Source organism: Anomaloglossus baeobatrachus, chromosome 4 (genome assembly GCF_048569485.1).
Source record: "Anomaloglossus baeobatrachus isolate aAnoBae1 chromosome 4, aAnoBae1.hap1, whole genome shotgun sequence".
Lineage (NCBI taxonomy): Eukaryota > Metazoa > Chordata > Amphibia > Anura > Aromobatidae > Anomaloglossus > Anomaloglossus baeobatrachus.
The window spans coordinates 390022480-390043805 of NC_134356.1; the positions used below are offsets into that span (position 1 = coordinate 390022480).

Below are 21326 nucleotides of genomic sequence, written 5' to 3' on the forward strand. Positions count from 1 at the left end.
ACGTTTGGGAGTGCGCAGGATGGGAGATGGAGCATGATAGGGAGTGCGCTACATGGGGGATGGAGCACGATGGGGAGTGCGCTGCATGGGGGATGGAGCACGATGGGAAGTGCACACCTCCCCCCAACACACACACACACACGCGCGCGCACACTGCACAACACACCACACACACACACTGGGAACCACAAACAACTGCCCTACACAGACACCCACACACAGACAACGCTGCACACACAAATATACGCACATACCGCACAACACACACATTGCACAAAACATACCTCCCCCCAAAACACACCACACACACACAAACCGCGCAACACACACACACAACGCTACACACACAGCGCTCCACAAACAACGCAACACACAAACAACACTGCTCTCACCCCCCATCACACCCAGACAACACCCAGAACATGTACAGCCCCTACACAAACACTTGGTAACTACACACAACAACATCTACATATATATATATATATAACAAAAATCATACATGAACTACACAATACGTAAATTCTAGAATACCCGATGCGTAGAATCGGGCCACCTTCTAGTAATATATATTAGTGCTCACTTCAGTTAACCTATTTAGTATCATGTGATTTATTGACTGTGAGTAACCAAACATCCCCTCACCATCGCTATACCCTGCACTGGACACTGAGTCCCGGGGCAACCATCCCTACCCATGGAGGGGTTAACATCCAGCTGCCACTACATCTCCCCCGGGTGCCCCATAACAGCAGAGGTGGTGTCCCAACTCAACACACACCGTGGGTGGCGTCACAAACTTAATACGGCCTAGCCCGTACATCTACGTCCCACCATTTATTCGGCGTGTCAGCGAGACCTCCGGGTCCGGAGACCCTTGAGCCACCACCCCAGGAGGCCTGGACCCGAGCAGCGCCGGCTGATGGCATGGGGGTGGCACACAAGCAGGGGTCACCAGGCCGCAGCATGGCCGGCGGTCACCCCCACACCTCCCAGTCTCTGCTCCACATAAAAGGGGGAATTTGTGTCTTCCATTCATTTCTGACACAGGAATTGACACACAGGGGAATTCTTCTTTTCAATATTAACTTTACTCTTGACAGGGTACTTCGCCCTCAATCCAACTCCACTTTGTTTACTTTCAGTTTCCACATACGTCGCCGCCAATCCAAAACCACTTCATTTAGTTTCAGTTTCCACATACTTCTCCCCCAATCTAACACCAATATAACTTTATTCACTATCAACAGACTGGGTGACCAGGGTACCGGATTTGGTCCCACAGGAGTTCTTTACAACTTTCACGTTCACAGGTACCACAGTCTCGGCAAACAGGGCACCAACATTGGTCCCACAGGGTTTCTTCACAGTTACAGCATTCTCGGTTACACAGTCTAATTTGGCAGCCAGCGCTTCCCTGGCAACTGTGTTCCTTCGGGCACCACTAGGCCCCTCATCCCCCTGACAGATGTCACTCTAGCACTGGCCAAGTCATTGCAGCTCCTAAGCCCTTTTATCCCACCCACAGGGACTTGCATGTTGCCTGGAAGGGACTTACAGCGTATTCTTCTTTACCTATGCTCAGGCCGGGACCAGACATACCCTTCTCTAGAGGGCGCAACCGACTTTCAGTTGCTAGGGGGGTTCTTTGAGTATCCGCAGCAGGGGAACGGTCCACTTCCCGACTGGCCAGACAATAGCCACAGCAGTGGACAAGTTTCAGACAATCCTACAGCAACAGGATCCCTCGTTCTGCCGGTCCAGTATTGGCCCTTAGGGCCCACTAGGTCAGGGCCTCCACCACACACCAACCACAGATGTGTTTGTCTTCTCCTATGTGACTCTCCTAACAATTTCTCCCCTGCAGCTCTTTTTGTGCCTGTTGCTCCACCCCACTATCCCCTCCCTACCTCACAGGACCAGGGAAGTGCCTGAGCACACCATGGCCACCTTGTGGCCAAACAATAACAGTACACAATACAGGCAATGGAACTACAGGGCACAGACAGTCTGCAGGTCTGGGGTGGGCTGAGCCCTGCACTCCCCTTACACCGGCAATACAATTAAAATGAATGTGCGTCTAAGTATGCACATTCAACTAACATCGGTAGCCCCCTGGACTGGGCCACAATCGTCAAGGTGTCTACAGTGCCTGCGGGCTGCATGAAGCAGCCTCAGGGGTTTTTCTATTTTTTTTGACAAGAGCAGCTCTTGCAAACTCTAAAGCAAAGAGCTTGTAAGCGTTGTGTTCCTTGCCTAGAAGACTGAGGCAGTGGTCTGTAACCTAGTAACTGTAATGAACAGTAAACAATAAAATGAATAGTGCCTCTGTTCTTGAGAATGGATTTTTAATAAGAGGTATATTTCAATGTGGCCAATTTTTACAAGGACTTTGCAACTGTACCAATTGAAGATGAGTCAATCCCTTTAATTCAGGGTGGTTTCCCTGGCTCACTATATGTATACAGACCTCAGGCATACCACACAAGGTGCCTGGGATCTTCAAGAATCAGTGCCCACATTACTTCCTTTAAAATACTAGTGCCTACTGTACATTCCTCTTCTGTAACTAGGGAAAACATACGGAATAACATAGCAAAGAACCAGTATGACCAGTTACTCAACGTTTTTCTGTCGGAGGATGAGACATTAGTCGTGTTCAGAAGGTTCTCTCTTCACCCATCTTACATAATATTATCACAATACTATATATAAATACATAATGCAGAATTTATGACCTCAAGATTTAACAAGTCATTTTGGGCCTTTACAATTGTACAGGGAATTTGCTGACTGGCAATTCTGCATAGTTATAAAGTAATAGTCACCTACTCTACCGAGCATTGGATTCCTACTAATGTGGAATGGTGGAGACCATATTGCTGAGTTATAGATTTTCCAGTGTGCTTATCTAGTGATGTGTTCCCTATAGCTAGAGCAACTTGCCATTCAGGGTTTGGAAAAGCTGAGTGACAACAATATAGTGCTGCATCAGTGACTACAGACTGTGTTGCCCTGATGCTATTAGAAAGATACACCCAATGGGGAACATTTTTATCATTGCCCCTACACCACACTGGTGTTTAATAAGTTGCAAATTATAACACTTGAGACCAATAAGAGATATGGAAGAGAAATGCGGTTATCATGTGAGCTCAAATATGTAAATTGCATACGGAGTAGCAGTTATGTGATGGGAGCGGTAGTGTACAAACAGCGGCATCCTAACAGTGAGTACATTACACACTATTAGGACTTCACATGTTAGAGACCCTCCCAAATAATGGAAACATCCCTAAAAGCCCATTTACTGTATCCATAGGATTACATTATCCCAAAGAGTGTCTTTTTAGACTTCATTGGCCCTACATTAGAAGAGCTCAGTAAATGAAATGTTACATAGTTACATAGTTACTTAGGTTGAAAAAAGACCTAGGTCCATCTAGTTCAACCTTCCTCCACCAGTTCTACATTTGGTGACTAAGTCATTTATAACCAACAATGTTGTGTGTACTGAGGAAATCATCCAGCCCTTTTTTAAAAGCTGTTATAGTATCTGCCATTACTACCTCTTGTGGTAGGGCATTCCACAGTCTGACTGCTCTAACTGTAAAGAACCCTTTCCTATTTAGCTGTCGGAATCGCTTTTCTTCCACTCGCAGTGAGTGCCCACTGGTCCTTAGTACTGTCTTTGGAAGAAATAAGTCATGTGCCAGTCCTTTATATTGACCACACATGTATTTATACATATAAATGAGATCTCCTCTGAGACGTCTTTTTTCTAAGCTAAACATATCTAACTTTTTCAACCTCTCATCATATGGGAGGCCTTCCATTCCTTGTAATAGTCTAGTTGCCCGCCTTTGAACTGACTCTAACTTCTGAATGTCCTTTTTAAAATGTGGAGCCCAAAACTGAATCCCATATTCCAGATGTGGCCTTACAAGTGATTTATAGATGGGTAACAATACGTTGGGATCACGGGATCTAATCTCTCTTTTTATACACCCTAAAATCTTGTTTGCTTTAGCAGCTGCTGCTTGACATTGAGTGCTGCTGCTCAGCTTATTTGTAATGAGAATACACAAGTCCTTCTCCTGTTCTGTAGTCCCGAGTTTACTTCCATTTAATGTATACGCAGCTATAGGATTACTCTGTCCTAGGTGCATTACTTTACATTTATCAACATTAAATCTCATTTGCCAAGTATCTGCCCATTCTGACATCTTATCCAGATCTTTTTGTAATATTGTACTATCCAGGTCAGTTTTTAATATCCTACATAGTTTGTTGTCATCGGCAAAGACTGACACTGTACTATCAATCCCATCCACAAGGTCATTAATAAAGAGAGTAAAAAGAATCGGTCCAAGTACAGATCCCTGCGGCACCCCACTGCTGACTATAGCCCATTTAGAGAATGTACCCTTTATGACTACTCTTTGTTTCCTATCTTTTAGCCAATTCCTTACCCAGTTGCATATTGTGTCCCCTAGTCCTTGCTTCTGGAGCTTTAGTATAAGGCTATTATGTGGGACAGTATCAAATGCCTTTGCAAAGTCCAAATAAATCACATCAGCTGCATTACCAATATCCAGGTTTGAACTTACCCCCTCATAGAACCTCAACAGGTTGGTTAGACACGACTTATCTTTCATGAATCCATGCTGTTTGTCAGTTATCATATTATTTTCTGCAATATATTTTTGCATGTCATCCCTTAAAATGCCCTCAAAAACTTTGCATACTACTGATGTCAGGCTTACTGGACGGTAGTTGCCTGGATCTACCCTCTTACCTTTCTTAAATATCGGTACCACATCAGCAATCCTCCAATCCTGAGGCACCAACCCTGTTACAAGTGAGTCTAAAAAGATGAGATACAGCGGTCTGTCGATTACGGAGCTCAATTCCCTCAATATTCGTGGATGAATGCCATCTGGCCCTGGGGATTTGTCAATGTTTAATTTACTCAGACGTAGGCGTACTTCATCTTGTGTTAAATTAATTATATCGGGTGGTCGACTTTGATTTTTCACTTGTACTGTAAATGTAAAACAATATAAAAATTAGATAAACTTTAATGGTGTTCCTTTAATGCACATACACTGTATATGTGGCGCCCTGGACAAGCCAGGTCGTCACAGGCACTGCAACAACACACCCCACACCCCGGTTAGGCACATCAGTCACACACAAATCCTTGTTGCCTCCCTCCAGGGGCTGATGTCCACACCAGGTGGGGTGGAGCCAGGTGGTTGGCCCCACCCACTGAGGAGTTCACAGTCCTGGAGGCGGGAAAGGAAGTCAGAGTAGTGAGAAGTGAGAGAGAAGTGAGGAGTGCAGTTAGGGAGAGTGAAGGAGTAAGTGGCAAGTGAGGAGCAGTCTCACCGTGTCCGGGTACGTAGCCCGGGCAAATACAGCAAGGTTGGCAGACGGTGGTGGCCGTCTGCAGGAGAGGCCGATCGACGCGGAACTGTAGGACCGGGGTCGGGCGGTGGCCCGCCGGTACCGAACCGGGGAGCGAAGAGAAGCCAGTACCATTCGGCAGGGCCTACGGACCCCGACCAGGCTTGGAGTCGCCGTTAAACCGGTCAAATTCGTTAGCGACAGGAACCTCCGGGGTTTCCCAGCAGCAAAGACCCGATTGAAGGCAACCGTCCAAACCGTGAAGGGAAATACAGTCATCGCCAAGGCTACAATTCCTAGGGCCAGAGCCTGCGGGCAAAAGGAGCTCCTCCGGCACCTATCCAAGCTGGGGAGCGGGTTGCCAGTGGGAAGCCATCGGGGCCGAAAACACACTACAGGTGCAGGGAAAGGCAGCTACCGCCAACCTACCGGGAGTGACCACTGCAGCCGACTGCAGGACTCGTCCATCCAGCCGTTTGTTTTACCAGAGACTCCGTATACATTGTTGGCTGAGTGAGTACCACCGTGCCGTCTGGCACCGCGCTGCCCCCATGACTCTGCACCCCACCAAACCCTGCCATCCACACTCCAGTCACCTCACCGGGCCCCGGGACCACCAAAACCCCCTACCCACGGAGGGGAGAGAAAACATCTCGGCTGCTCCCTGTCATCGCTCCCGGGATCCCCCGTCCAGAGCAGCGGTGGTGTCCCAACCTCACCACAAACCATGGGTGGCGTCACGGACCGACTTCCCAAACCCCAAAAACTATCCCCTTTCACTCATGGGCGAGGAGCGCCGCTCGAGTCCCCGGACCCGGCCCACCGCTCGAGCCACCGAGCAGCAAGCAGCAGGCAGCAGCAGCGCCGGACCCGAGCGTGGTGAGCGCAGCGCCCCCCTCCCCGCCCGCGACATATATTTTAATCTGACACTATAATAGTATGGGTGACAGTTGCCACTGATTGACATCCATCACTGCCTCTGCTTCTCTGTTTAGTGCATATCTCTGAAAGATTGAAAGAGACAGATTGTTCTAGAGAACGTTAGTAAAGACCCAGTGTGTGACAGATACTTATATATAGTCAGTAGGTAGTGAAGGCCGTATGCAATGGATGATTTGTGGCAAACGGGGAAGGAGACCAGAATGGAGAGAGTGTGATCTCTGAGTGTTGACCGAAACACAGATCAAGAACAACATTGAGGCTACAGACTATCCCTCAAACGGAACGGCCCCAGATCATAGGAGCCGGAGGACAGGACTCTAGTGGCCATGCCCCTAAACGTCAAGGTAATGGGTTAATGCTGACTGGAATGTGAAGGAATTCAGCTTTAGACAACTGAATGAAGCTGTAGGACTGGACTCTAATGACCAGGGCCATAAATGTCAAGGTAACGGGTTATTACTAAATGACGTGTGAACGACGTTGGCTTACCCTGGTGGATTCTTCCCAAGAGTCCAAGAGCATAAGATTCTGCTTTGACACTTATCACTACAAAAACATCTAGGAGCACAAGGGTCATAGTGACGGAACCCTCGAACCTCTCCTCTGCTGGGAGACTGGATATAAGGCTTCCAGGAGGGAAAGTAACCGTCACAATTAGGACTGCAGTGGGCTGGGTTGTTTTAGGACCAGTAAGACCAGACAATACAGTGGGAACTAAGAATGTGTGTTGACAAAGACACAAAGAGAGAACAATGTTGACGATAGATATCAACCCTCACATGGAGCAGCCTCAGACAATAGGAGCCGGAGGACCTGACTCTAGTGGCCAGGCCTCTAAAAGTCAAGATAATGGGTTAATACTACCGCTTACCCTGCAGATTCTTCCCAAGCATCCGAGAACTCTGCTCTGACACTAGTGGCTACCCCTTACCTCTCCCCTCTGAGAAGAGACATGGATACACAAATGTCTGGGATAGTAAGGCTCTACTCTTGCCATAGTGATGGGACGTTCAACGACTCCTCTGCGGGGAGACTGGACGTGAAGCCCTAAAATGGAAAGTGTAGTGTTGGGCTTAGTTGTTGCTGGACTCACAGGACTGGTAAGAGTGGAAACAATGCAGCGGGAACTGAGAATGTGTCTTGATTTGCCTTGTACAGTTGAAAAGATATGTGCCCGCTATCTGGTGTGTGACGTTGTTAGTGAAAAAGAACCGTTGAGTAAAGGTACCATTGTTTGAAACAGACTGGTGATCTCTTTGTGGAAATGAGTCAGTCGTCAGTTGGTCCTAGCCAGCCGTCATCAGCGGCATCATGTGTGCCGCCCCCCGTGCCAGCAGCTGGGCTGCTGCTCGGATCCGGATCCGCGGTGGCTCGAGGGGTCTCCGGACCCGGGGATCGTGCGGCCACTCAAAGAAAGGGCGACTATGTACAGGGGGGAATTGGAAGTTTGTGACGCCACCCATGGTGCGTGGTAAGTTAGAAGGGTACCACCGCTGCTGTTGGGGACACCCGGTGGCGGTGGTATGGCAGCTGGGATGTTTTAACCCCTCCGTGGGTAGGTTTTTTTTGCTCCGGTGATGGTGTAGTGGGGGTGCCGTTGGGGTAGGAGAAGGGTTTTCTCAGTGTACTCACTCAGTCCATAAATAATCACACCAACAGCTTGTAAACCAGAGTTCTGAGCACCAGGGCAGCTGGGAGGGAGTACACTTGACACTTGGGTCCGTGTCCTTGGTGTTGCAGTTAGTCTGTGACCCTTTTCCTTTGCACCAGTGTTTTCCTCTTTGGACTCTCAAGTATGAAACTTTTCAGGTCCCGCTCACCCATGTGACTAACAGAGTGAGCTTGCTCTCAGGGTTCACGCGTAGGATTTCTTTGGACTGTATTGGGAAAGTCCTATCCCATCGATGCGCTAGTACCCCGATTTTGGAGCGGGTTGGGGATGACACTTGAAGTCTTCACACCCGTCGGGTAAATTACCAGGATGCATAAACCTACTTCCCGGCCTAGGGTCCACGTACCCCGTTGTGCCCTGGCCCCTGCACGGTGATAGCTCAAGGCTGCAGGCCACCCTCCTCGGCAGTCCGCGCCACCTGACACTATCCCCTGTGACCAGGGTTCTAGCTCCTACCAGGCCCAGACCAACGTCTGCTACCTAGTACACAGGAGCCCTGCTCCACCTGTGACCTCTACTCACGAGAGTCACTTCCTTCTTCTTCCACCACCACTTCACTTCTCGCTCTCCTCAGCTCGACTGTCACTTTTCCACTTTCCCCTACCAACCCCCTATGTGGACGGCCCTATTTCCTTCAGGCCCCCCAATAGTGTGTCTGGTGAGTACAGTGCAAAGTGTTCCTAGGGTTTTGATTGCTTTAGCTGTTGGCAACACCAAAGGACCAGTCTCCTTCTCCATACGGCGGGCAGTGCGGACCCTGTGGGGAGGTAAGTGTCCGAACCCCGATCCTAGTTTACTACTGATGCCCCCGGATTATTTGGTTTGGTGAAGTCCATAAAGGTGTCCTCACCGGGCAGGTATTTATCAATCTGTGTAGAACTGGCGCCTGATCTAGGGCCCTGTGCCCCGTGCGTGCTCCGGTCCCAACGGTACTTGTCCGTACCCGCCCTGGTGACCTCTCTAACATGCCCCTGGGGTCACCGCTGCACGGATCCAGCTCCGGCACGTCCGCACACCTCTCTGTGTGCCTCACTTGTCTTAATTTACTGCTGACCCCTCCCACCATACTGGTTAATCCCGGGATTCATTCCTTCCATGGCGACCATACCCTTACATGGTTAAGCCTCTATGCCCGGTGTGGAGTGGAGAACTAGGATTTTGGTTGTGCTTTGGTGGTATCGGCAATGGTACTCCAGGTCCCAGGGGGTAGGTCCTGCATCCCCAAGAGGATGCAGTTCCTTGTAGTGCCCTGATCGGCTCAGGGGCGCTACAAGTGCAGACTCAGCCACCGTTCAGGTATAAAGGACACGGTGCTCCGACAATCCCACGCACGGCGTGCAATCGGGACCGCTACTGATCTGCAAGGTACCACTTATTCTGCGGATAAAGCGCCGTGGAATAAAGGCGCTATAATAATAAATAATTATAATAGATGATAACATTCCAGCTGGACAACCCCTTTAAGACGGCTCTGGGCCAGTGTTTCCTGCTGTTTATCTCGCCCCATCTTTATTTATGTTTGGAAAATGAAAGTGTTTGTTACTGGTCCAATCAAGCAGAAAAATAAATGAATTAACCATGTGCCTCCCAGGGCGGATACCAGGGATGGGCACCTCACCCAGGGTGGGGTGGGCACGCACAGAGATTGCTGAGAGACACGCGGGGCTGACACGATGAAATCAGCAGATTAGAGCGGAGCTAAATGAGTTGCAGACATGACAACAAGCCGCCATCCGGGAGGACCGGCCAGTGCGGGGCGGGGTCAGGGGGCGGAGCGGCCAGTGCTGGGGGCGGGGCCGGGAACGCCCTCTCCTCCCCTCGGAGGGCTCTGTGCTGCTGGGAGGTTATTGTGAGGCAGCAGCACGGGGCTGGAGAGTGTCCGGCAGGGCAGAGCTCGGGCGGCGGTATCCGCACAGACAGGGCGTTAGCTGGACAGCAGGTAGGTGTGCACGGCTGCCAGCAGCCTCCGCTCCTGGGCTGGGACCTTCAGAGGACAATGTATGGATTGCTGTTGATTCATTGTGAGACTGAAGGTATTGGGGAGGGGGAAGAAGTGTCTCGATGTCGGGGGGATTGTGCCTGGATGCAGATGTAGCAGAGCTGAAGTTAGTGCGAGCACATGGAGCAGCCAAAGGTAACTGTGTGATAGCCCTAATGACAAACTCCCCTCTGCTCCATCTGCAGATGATTACACAGCAGAGGGGCAGCAGCTGCCTGCGGAGCATATGGTGGAGGCACGGTGTATAAGCATGTCAGTGTACAGAGGTGTGGGTACACATTGGAAACCAGGCGAGTGTCATCCCATCCTCTGCTCCTGCCTCATCCCAGGGGCCAAAGATGCCTATAGGGCCACTCACTGCCATAGAGAGCAGGGCAGCAGTGCTTATATACAGGCTCTGGAAGCTTTCCTGCTGCCCCCTCTCCAGGGCTGATGAGATTGATGCTGGCATCAGTGTGGTGGGTACATCTGGTAAAACAAGCAATGTGCCGTCACATCCACGCCGCCGACTCGTGACTGTCAACTGCCTCCAAAGCCAAAGGGCAGATCCACCAGTGGCTGCTATTGTCGTACGATGAACCTCTCCCCCTCTCTGATTGTGTACTTGTGTAGAGACCCGCATCTTGGGGCAGCAAAGAAACATCCACAAAGTGTTTCCTTCTCACCAACCGCAACGAGTTGCATGTACAGTAATTGCACAAATAACGCTCTTCCGCTGAGTGTCCCCACTGTTTATATAGAACATGCTGCGGTAATCGTAACCCACAGGGGCTCAAAGTGCTCATTCCATCCTGCCCGGGACCCTCAATCCTCTAATCGCTGACCACAGCGTTTAGTATGAACCGTCCTTACAAGTGATACTTTACAGGGGTAGTCTAGTGTCTTCTGTTGGCCAGTCCATAGAATCAGCCATCATCGTGTGCTATACAGGGGGAGTCTGGGGTCTTCTGTTGGCCAGTCCATAGAATCAGCCATCATTGTGTAAGCAGTGTCCTACACGATTGTGTCTGGACTGGCGTCTGTGATCTGAATTGCATTTGCAGACATGACAGTACTGTACTTAAAGGGGTTGCCCTATAACCAACATGTATCACCTATCTGAAGTATAGACTAAGGCCCGGATTCTGAGCCTGGCATCAAACACCTTTTAAAAAGTCCCCAAATTGTTGTGCAATGCGAGGTTGGGCAATCGTTTTGTGACATTTGTCTTTTTTCAACAGTTCTTTGGCACTGCCAAAATGGGCAGAGCTTGGATGGGATGAGGTATGGTCCTGCCTTCTCTTCTAATTCATGATTAAATGTGACATTTCTGATGCCACAAATCTTTGTCCAGTTCTTGACTAAAGGCCCATTTACACACAACGACATCGCTAGCGAGATGCCGTCGGGGTCACGGAATTCGTGACGCACATCCGGCCTCGTTAGCGACGTCGTTGCGTGTGAAACGTATGAGCGAGTGTTAACGATCAAAAATACTCACCTGATCGTTGACACGTCGTTCATTTTCATAATATCGTTGCTGTTGCAGGACGCAGGTTGTTCGTCGTTCCTGAGGCAGCACACATCTCTACGTGTGACACCCCAGGAACGACGAACAACACCGTACCTGCGTCCTACGACAACGTGGTGACCTTCCTGCGGTTGCTCTCCGCTTCTATTGGCCGCCTGCCGTGTAACGTCGCTATGACGCCGCACGAACCGCTCCCTGAGAAAAGAGGCAGTTCACCGGCCACAGCGACGTTGCTAGGCAGGTAAGTACGTGTGACAGGGACTACCGATATTGTGCGCCACGGGCAGCGATTTGCCCGTGACGCACAAACAACGGGGGCAGGTGCTTTCACGAGCGACATCACTAGTGAGGTCGCTGTGTGTAAAGCAGCCTTAAGTAAGATTTGGGGTGTGTCGCTTGTCTTTAGACTCGCACGTCTCTTAATGACTCCAGCGCTTCTGACTCCACTGTACCACCTCATCAAGACATGAACTAAATGTATGATTGCTGGGGTCAGGCTGCTGAGACCCCTACTGACCCTCAGAAGACGGCCCACAATTCTCATTTGTGAGCATCTATGAGAACTTCCCCTTTACATGCACAAGTCCTACAGACCTCTACAGTTAAAGGGAACCTGTCAGGTATAATATGCACCCAGAACCACGAGCAGTTCTGGGTGTATATTGCTAATCCCTGCCTAACCGTCCCTGTATACAGTAGCATAGATAAAGAGATCTTTAGATAAGGTATTTCTAAAGATCTTTTATCGTATGCTAATGAGCGCAGGGACTAGTCCCCTGGGCGTTAGTTCCCCAGGCTAGTCTGCTCAATTAGCTTGTTAGTATGCTCCTGTGGGTGTGCTAACATGCTAATGAATATGCAGTGTACAGGATGACATCACGCACCTCTCTTCTGCCATCACCGCCCGACACTGGATTTCGGCTCGGTGCGCATTACCCTGAAGTTTGGGTCATATGCACTATGAAGCCGGGTGAACGCATCCTGGCTTCAAACTGAAGTAGTGCGCATGACAGAAACTCTGGGGTCTTGTGCACTGAGCCAAAATCCAGTGTCGGGCGGCGGTGGCAGCGTAGAGGTGAGTGTGATCATCCTCTGACACTGCACATCATTAGCATGATAGCACACCCACAGGGGAGTACTAACATGCTAATGGGGCCGACTAGCCAGGGAAGTGACACCCTGGGGACTAGTCCCCTCGCTCCTTAGTATACGGTAAAAGATCTTTAGAAATACCTTTTATCTATGCTAGTGTATACAGGGACGGTTAGGCAGGGAATAGCAATATACACCCAGAACTGCTCGTGGTTCTGGGTGCATATTGGACCTGACAGGTTCCCTTTTAAAGGGGTTATTCTCATCTTAAATGGGTAATATTGGAACGTGCTTGTAAAATCAAGTAACTTTGCAATTTACTCATCAAAAATCTTCTCTGTTCTCACTGCGCCCCCAGCACTGACTGCCAGCCAGATCTGCACCAGGCCGGGGCCAGACGAGCATATACGGTAGAATCGGATGTGATGTGCTAATGATGCTGGGCTGAGACTCTGCTGTGAGTGCGCTCAGAGCATCATTCTACTGTGATCTGATTCTCTCACATGGGATAATCGGAGCACAGGTGACAATGAGAGTTAATATCTCCATGGTCTGTGCATATATCGGATTGTACTGATGTCATCAGTTCAGTCCTCTCACTTTGCCCACAAGAGAGATTACGGCGCCGTTCCTGTGACTGAAAGAATAAGGCTGCCGGGAGGAATAATGTTAATTTCCTCCCAGTAGTGTGTTTTTTTGTTTTTTTTTGGGCATCGGGCAGCTTCAGAACGCTATTAACCTGTAATCTATCTCCAGGTTAATAGCGGATTTTGAGTAGTGCATAAATCGGTCTAGCTATACCAAGGCTAGCCAGGCGGTTATATGGTTGGCTCGGTTATGAAAATTTTGTTTCTAATAGCGTAGTTATACCTGACCGTTTTCCTTAATTGTATTATTGGTCTTTCCAGTAGACCTTGTAAGCTCTTCTGTAATCTGGTTGCATTGCTGGAACACACTGTTGGCTCCCGATCCTGGCCATCTTCATTCCTCTGATACCGCAGCTTCCTCACATATCAGCGACAGAGTACACTCCGCTCAGGCCTGTGGCACAGTCATCCCATGTCCTGCGTAGTCAATCAAGCAGTAGTGCACCACCCCTAAAGAGCAGGATAGTGGTCTACTCATGGAGGAGGATGTGACTACCCTTTAATTGGAGAAGTAGTGGCAAATTCATGCATATAGGGTACTTTGGCAACCCTGAATTCATGAAGGAGGGTGCTGTGATCACACTTTTTGTGTGGATTGTTGGTATATTTAAGGCATAACCCCGTTAAATAGACAGAACTGTCATTTACTGCAGGGAAGCGCTCATTATGGTGTCATGGCTCCTTAACTCTTTTGATCAGTGTGAGCCGCTTATTTATGGCCTATTCAAAGAATATGACAGGGAATTAAAGCGCACTAATCACCAGGATTTTCCTAAATAAACTACAGCCAGTGCTATACTGGCACTATCAGGCTGAATCTATACATACCTTTAGTGGTCAGCTAAGATGTATAGGTTTTGAAATCCAGGCAAGTAAAGTTTGTGAAATGTACAGCTTTTTGATTGGCAGCAGCTGCTGAACAGCTAATAGCTGGGGTGGGGTTTTGATAATGATTTCCGCCCCCCTTCCTGTTGTTCCTCCCCCTATCTATTATTTTTGCTAATTCTATTATAGAAGCTTTTTACTAATGGTTGCAGCTAAATTACAGTGGCTAGAAGGACCTTGCTGATGTTGTACCCATGTGACCAGAAGGGGCAGGGCCTCAACCAACATAGCTGATACCGGGAAGCAACATTATTATTTTGTTGGCTGAGACCCTGCCCCTTCTGGTCACATGGGTATGACATCATCAAGGTCCTTCTAGTCACTTTGATTTAGCCACAAACATTAGTGAAAAGCATCTATAATGGAAATAGCATTAATAGGGGGAGGAACACCAGGCAGAGGCGCAGAAATCGGTATCAAACCCCACCCCAGCTATTAGCTGCTTGGCAGCTGCTGCCAATCATAAATCTGTAGATTTCACAGACTTTACTTGTTTGTGTTTCAAAACCTATACATCCTAGCTGACAACTAAAGGTGTATATATAGAATAAGCATGATAGTGCCAGTATAGCACTGGCTTAAGATTATATAGGAAAATCCTTGGTGTGCTTTAAGAGCCAGTTCACTTAGAAAGTTGTCTAGCATTTATTAGAAATAAACTGCATTAAGTTGGCCAACCCCACTCCTAGGTCTGCAGATAGACGGCTGTGTGACGGCTTCTGTTTGGTAACTGTTGCGCGGCCGGCACAACACTATGATGAGCTATGACTTTCGTATTGACTTTTGATCCTCGTCCCCAGCTTGTCTCCTTTGCTGCCCACTTATCTCTGGTATGTAACTTTTTGGGATATCTTCAATTAGTGTATTGTCCCTATGTCAGTCTTTGGCTTCAAATAGGTTTTTAAAAATAATCTATTGAGAACCTGATACAAGATCAAATGTAGCAAGTTTTAGCTTTGATTGTATTTTTGCTGCTCCCGAATGTTTGTTTTTTTTTGCCCCCACCCCTCTAAGGTTATGTGTAAACGCTGCGTTTTTTTGACTGTTTTTGGCCGCTAAAAACGCACCCGCGGCAAAAAATGCATGCGTTTTTACAGCGATTTGGTGCGTTTTTTGGCTGCGTTTTGCTGCGTTTTTGATCTCTGCGTTTTTCCAATGCATTGCATGGGTGGAAAAAAAAAGAAAAATGCAAGAAAGAATTGACATGTCCATTTTTTTTTTTTTTTTTTTTTTTTTTTTTTTTTTTTAAATCTCAAAAACGCAGCTTAAAAAAAAAAGTTGTATGCGGACAGCAAAAATGAAAACTCAGACTTTGCTGGGGAAGCAAAGTCATGCAGTTTCGAGGCCAAAAAACGCACCCGAAAAACGCGCAAAAACATCGCGAAAAACGCACTGTGTGAACTTACCCTAAATCTGCCATACAATTCCAAAGATGTGCGCCTTTTTATTTGATGCTAACTTTTAATATTTTTGTTGACCACGGAGGGGTGTCACAGGACTCTATGGGCCGTGGCTTTAGGATGCTCTGCATAATTACCCTGTGCGCAAAGGCAATAAAACCCTGCACCAAATAAAAGGCCTCTGGAACCGCATGGCGGATTTAAAAACAAAACGAGTACTGAGCGCAACCGCGTGAAGAAAATACCAGCAATGTTCACTCTTCACCCAGTCCTGAAAGAAAAGACTGAGACATTCTCTTTGTCTGGTCACTATTGTCTTTGGCTTTAAAAATTGCATCAGAAACCTGAGCTTGTAAACAAAGCAGGGGTTTAATTTTTCTGAATATTGGAAAAAAAATAAATAAATTGATTTCAGAATGACAAAAGCATTTTGGCCACCCCAAGGTTAGATTGGGGTTCCACCTTGCAAAGTTAGGTGTTCATCCACCCAATTGTATTACGGCCCCCGAGATTCGGAAGCAGCTGGCTCACCTTGCAGTTTCCCTAACTCCTGTTCACTTCTATGAGAATTGCAGAAATGTCATATTTCACCCGAATATAGCTGTTTCCATAATCCTGACTGCTTATGGCTACTACATAGACAAATTCTCTCATCTCCGCTGGCCACCGCTGAATGCCTTGTAGGGGAAGAGATTTCAGCTGAACTGGCTGACTAGTGACTATGGAGAAACCCAACTTCCCGCCTATAGATAGATGTGGAGACTTTCAGCTCTCCTTCCTTTTCTTCTGCAGGGAGTAAGGCGCTGTGCGCACGCTGCGGTTTTCCATTAATTGCTGCAGAAAATGTTCATAACCTTTCTGCAGTCCTTCCCCAGCAAAACCTATGGTAAAAAAAATGGTGTGCACACACTGCGTTTTTTTCCCCTACAGGTTTTGCTGCAGAATTTCAGCAGCAAAAAGAATGTGCATGTCACTTCTTTTCTGCAGGTACCTGCGTTTTTTGCCATAGAGAATGGTAAAAAAAAACGCAGGGAACAACCCACGGAAAAATTGCGGCAAAACCGCGGGTGCGGTATTTTGCCAGAGGGTGCAGATTTTTCTTAAGAAAAGTCCATTTTCTAGTGCGCACATAGCCTTACAGGGGTTGTAAACTACTGCACTATAGTTTAGATCCTAATTAAAATGTAAGCAGTTTAGACTCTCCCCTCCTGCAGCCGCTCTATTCTAGCGATGTCTGCGCAGCTCTTTCTGGAGAGGGATGTGACCTGTCACATGCAGGTTGCAGCCAATGACCGGCTTCTCTTTTGGTTGCAGCGCCTCAGTATTCTGTCAGGGGGAGGACCAATCTTAATAAACTAGGTGCATTTTACTCCAGTGTTCCCCTTTAATTAAAGGGACTCTGTCCGCACAGAATGACTGTTCAAACCAAGTACAGGCGCTTGTGCATCATGACTGTGCCAAACACGTAAGTGCATCTTCCCACCTGCTTGTTTTCCAAATTTGTCAATGAAAGAAGCGCCGAGCAGCGCGGGGCCTGACGCTGGCCGCAGCAGCGCGGGGCCTGACGCTGGCCGCAGCAGCGCGGGGCCTGACGCTGGCCGCAGCAGCGCGGGGCCTGACGCTGGCCGCAGCAGCGCGGGGCCTGACGCTGGCCGCAGCAGCGCGGGGCCTGACGCTGGCCGCAGCAGCGCGGGGCCTGACGCTGGCCGCAGCAGCGCGGGGCCTGACGCTGGCCGCAGCAGCGCGGGGCCTGACGCTGGCCGCAGCAGCGCGGGGCCTGACGCTGGCCGCAGCAGCGCGGGGCCTGACGCTGGCCGCAGCAGCGCGGGGCCTGACGCTGGCCGCAGCAGCGCGGGGCCTGACGCTGGCCGCAGCAGCGCGGGGCCTGACGCTGGCCGCAGCAGCGCGGGGCCTGACGCTGGCCGCAGCCAACAAATCAAAGAACTCCAGAGTAAACCATACTAAAAAATAGTCCTACCAAGCTGCCTCACAGTAATTAATGATATATTTACTGCTGCCATAAAAATAATTAAATTATACAGATCTGTAAATATCTACATTTATTTTTAGTAATCCTGCGGCAAAATAGCCATACAGTTTCCAAATAACAGATGCTATGTAGTGTTACTAAACCACACACACACCATACCAAGACCAATAATACTTTTATACATTGTAAAACAATGCCGCCACACCATGACCAAATATTACCATATAGAGTCTGAATGTAACCACCATCCTGTTACGGAGCAAAGTCCACTGCACAAAGACCAGTGGGTTCACACCACAAATCCCCCAAAAATTTGCAGTGTGTGAACTTGGCCTAAAGTAGCGGTGTCCTTCTTCTTGTCCCTCACCACACACAATATAAATTTTCACATCTGTCTCCCCTGTATAATGGTAATGATTATGACCCCCTTTATTGCTTTAGGAACTATAGTAAAACTGCACAGTAGAGCGATAATACACAAAGCAATGTCACAGGACAGGGGTAATACACACAGCGATGTCACAGGACAGGGGTAATACGCACAGCGATGTCACAGGACAGGGGAAATACACACAGCGATGTCACAGGACAGGGGAAATACACACAGCGATGTCACAGCACAGGTGGGTTTCTTTCGTTACAGGCAGACAATTGTACATTATAATACTCCCCTCCTGTGATGTGAGAGATCATGTTATGGCTCCGATGTCTCTCCTGCACTTCCTGTGGGTCCTCCTGCTGTGTTCAGATTTTGTCCTCTGCTTTTTCCTTCTATTCCTTTTGTTCTCAGCTTCTCCTTGTTTTCTGTGCAATTTGCTCTGCTCATTTTTCTTTCTGCTCTTTCTCTCTCTTTTCTCTCCTTGCTCAGGCCTTTGTTCCTTCTCCAGCACGGTTTTCCTTCTCATCTTTTTTCTCTGAACAAGCTCCGCCCCTCTCCTGATTATCTGTTTTTCTCCTGGCATCTTTCACAGCTCTCTGACTGGAAAAAGATGCTGCTTATCCACTCCCTCATCTTCAGCAGAGGCTGCGCAGTGTGGGCGAGTCTGCATCTGTGTTGCAGCCGCCGGCCAGCCTGCAGCTATACAAACATTGCCGATCCCCAGTAGCCTTAAGGCCCCGTCACACTAAGCAACATCGCTAGCAACATCGCTGCTAACGAACAACTTTTGTGACGTTGCAGCGATGTTGCTAGTGATGTCGCTGTGTGTGACATTCAGCAACAACCTGGCCCCTGCTGTGAGGTCGTTGGTTGTTGCTGAATGTCCTGGGCCATTTTTTAGTTGTTGCTGTCCCGCTGTGAAGCACACATCGCTGTGTGTGACAGCGAGACAGCAACAACTAAATGTGCAGTGAGCAGGAGCCGGCTTCTGCGGAGGCTGGTAACCACAGTAAACATCGGGTAACCAAGAAGCCCTGTCCTTGGTTACCCGATATTTACCTTCGTTACCAGCGTCCGCCGCTCTCACTGTCAGTGCCGGCTCCTGCTCTGTGCACATGTAGCTGCAGGACACATCGGGTTAATTAACCCGATGTGTGCTGTAGCTAGGAGAGCAGGGAGCCAGCGCTAAGCATTGTGCGCTGCTCCCTGCTCTGTGCACATTTAGCTGCAGTACACATCGGGTAATTAACCCGATGTGTGCTGTAACTAGGAGAGCAGGGAGCCAGCGCTCAGTGTGCGCTGCTCCCTGCTCTCTGCACGTGTAGCTGCGTGCGCTGGTAACCAAGGTAAATATCGGGTTGGTTACCCGATATTTACCTTAGTTACCAAGCGCAGCATCTTCCACGCGGCGCTGGGGGCTGGTCACTGGTTGCTGGTGAGCTCACCAGCAACTCGTGTAGCGACGCTCCAGCGATCCCTGCCAGGTCAGGTTGCTGGTGGGATCGCTGGAGCGTCGCCATCACCAGCAACCTCCTAGCAACTTACCAGCGATCCCTATCGTTGTTGGTATCGCTGGTAAGTTGTTTAGTGTGACTGGACCTTTAATCAGCTGCTTTGTGACTACCTCAGGCAGCATGATTTTGGGAATAATGAAAGTGAAAGCGCACACACTGCAGTAGCCTCAGTCGAAGCCGGGCCCCCCCAGCTCATGGGCCCCATAGTAGTGGCGTGGCCTGCCTCTATTGACGGTACTCCATTGGACTTGCTGAATTCGAATCTTGGCAGATCCATCCATTCCGAGTGCAGATTCACTATGATCTTACTACTTTAATAGAGTTTAGAAAGGTTTCTTACCCGTAACTTACAGTGAGTGAAAGATAGTCAAAGTTCTGCTTAAAATATAGACTGCATTTTAAAGTCATTCCAGTTATAGCAGTGATTCAGTCCCGTTATGAGGTTGCACACAGCCTTTCTAGCTACTTCTCACTTGTTACATAATGCATCCTACCAATCACAAATTCACCACACTTATATACATGACTCCATATGTAGCTCATTCGCTGGTATGAGTTTAGTACCGTGGATGGAGATATTTTTTGTAATTTTTTTTTTTTTCCTCTCATAACGTCATATTCGCAGCAAGTTAACAATGCACATTCCATTTGAGGTTTTGGTCAGGGATGGGCGATACATTCTCCTTATCTAAGAGGCTGTTACTTGAATTCTTGCCAGGGCAAGTATAATTTTAGGGAAGGTATCTAGTATACTGTATATACAGAATTCTTAAAGGGAATCTGTCAGCAGGTTTTGAGAGCAGCATGATGTAGGAAAAGAGATCCTGAATCCAATAATGTATCACTTCGATTACTGGGTGCAGCCGTACTGATTCAATCAGTATTTTTAGATTTAGAAATGTAGCAGAGCTGAGAAAGCTGTCCCCACCCCACAGCTGGCTCTATAGACAGTGAGAAGCTGCTAAGCACAATAGGGGGTGTGCTGTGTTCAGTGCCTGCTTATCACAGCAATGATATACTACTGGTGCTTAAATAAACATAGCAGGTAAACAAAAACATACTTTGTGAGGGGACACATGGCAGAATTCCCTGTATTAACCCTTGCAGCATGCTGCCTTACATAACAAAAACCTGCTCACCCTCTAGTAGTTTTACGGCTTTTTGATAATTATGCAGCAAAGTGCTATCTACTGTATACAGTGTGTCCTCCCATATCCTGTCCACCGCCATTAACTTGAGAATGGCGGCAGCTATAGGCATAGAAGTGGTGTCTAGGTATAGTAAAGTAGCCATGCGCTACGCAATGAAACCACCTATAGCGCCACCTGATGGAAAACAACGGAGTTACCATTTTTATCTTGAAAACGGAACGAGATAGAGAAAAAAAGTGAATTACAAAGTTGTAGGGCATCATCAGTTCAATGCCTATAGCTGCCGCCGTTCTCAAGTTAATGACGGTGGACATAGTGTATATGTATTTAATTTCAAATTAAAGTGTAGCTGTACTTTTTAAACTGTTTAAGATATAGCTTCTTAAGTTACAGGGCTTTTAATGAGGATCCGGATTCTGGGACCCACTAATGGCTTAAACCTCTGATGCTGTGACGTATGGGTGGTCTTTCCAGGACTCCAACCCTCCTATTAAATTGTTTGATGTGTTATAATCACTTAAAACCCATATTTTTAACTTTTTTTTTTTTTTTTTGCTTTATCATGGAAAGCCTCTTTCAGAATGCAGCCAGCACTGTAATCTGCTGATTGCTGCTCCTCTGGCCCCCTCCATAGACAGCTGGTTTTGCCAAGATGAAGCCTTGTCTGGTTGTAATGTAGCATTACACGGCGGACCCTCAGATGAATGGCAGATCAGGAACTAACTTGCAGGTTTTC

At 48.2% G+C, this 21326-nt stretch overlaps 1 protein-coding gene across 3 annotated transcripts in view; it reads left to right on the plus strand.

The window, feature by feature from the left end:
* FAM107B (family with sequence similarity 107 member B) overlaps window positions 1-21326 on the plus strand; it is a 156733-nt gene that overhangs the window by 80334 nt on the left and 55073 nt on the right. The window contains exon 1 of one of the 3 annotated variants that reach the window (XM_075345246.1): window positions 9882-9962. The exons of the other annotated variants lie outside the window; for them this stretch is intronic. The gene's annotated coding sequence lies outside the window, so the exon portion shown is untranslated. Of the gene's footprint in view, window positions 1-9881; window positions 9963-21326 lie in introns of those variants that run through there. 3 annotated transcript variants of the gene reach the window in all.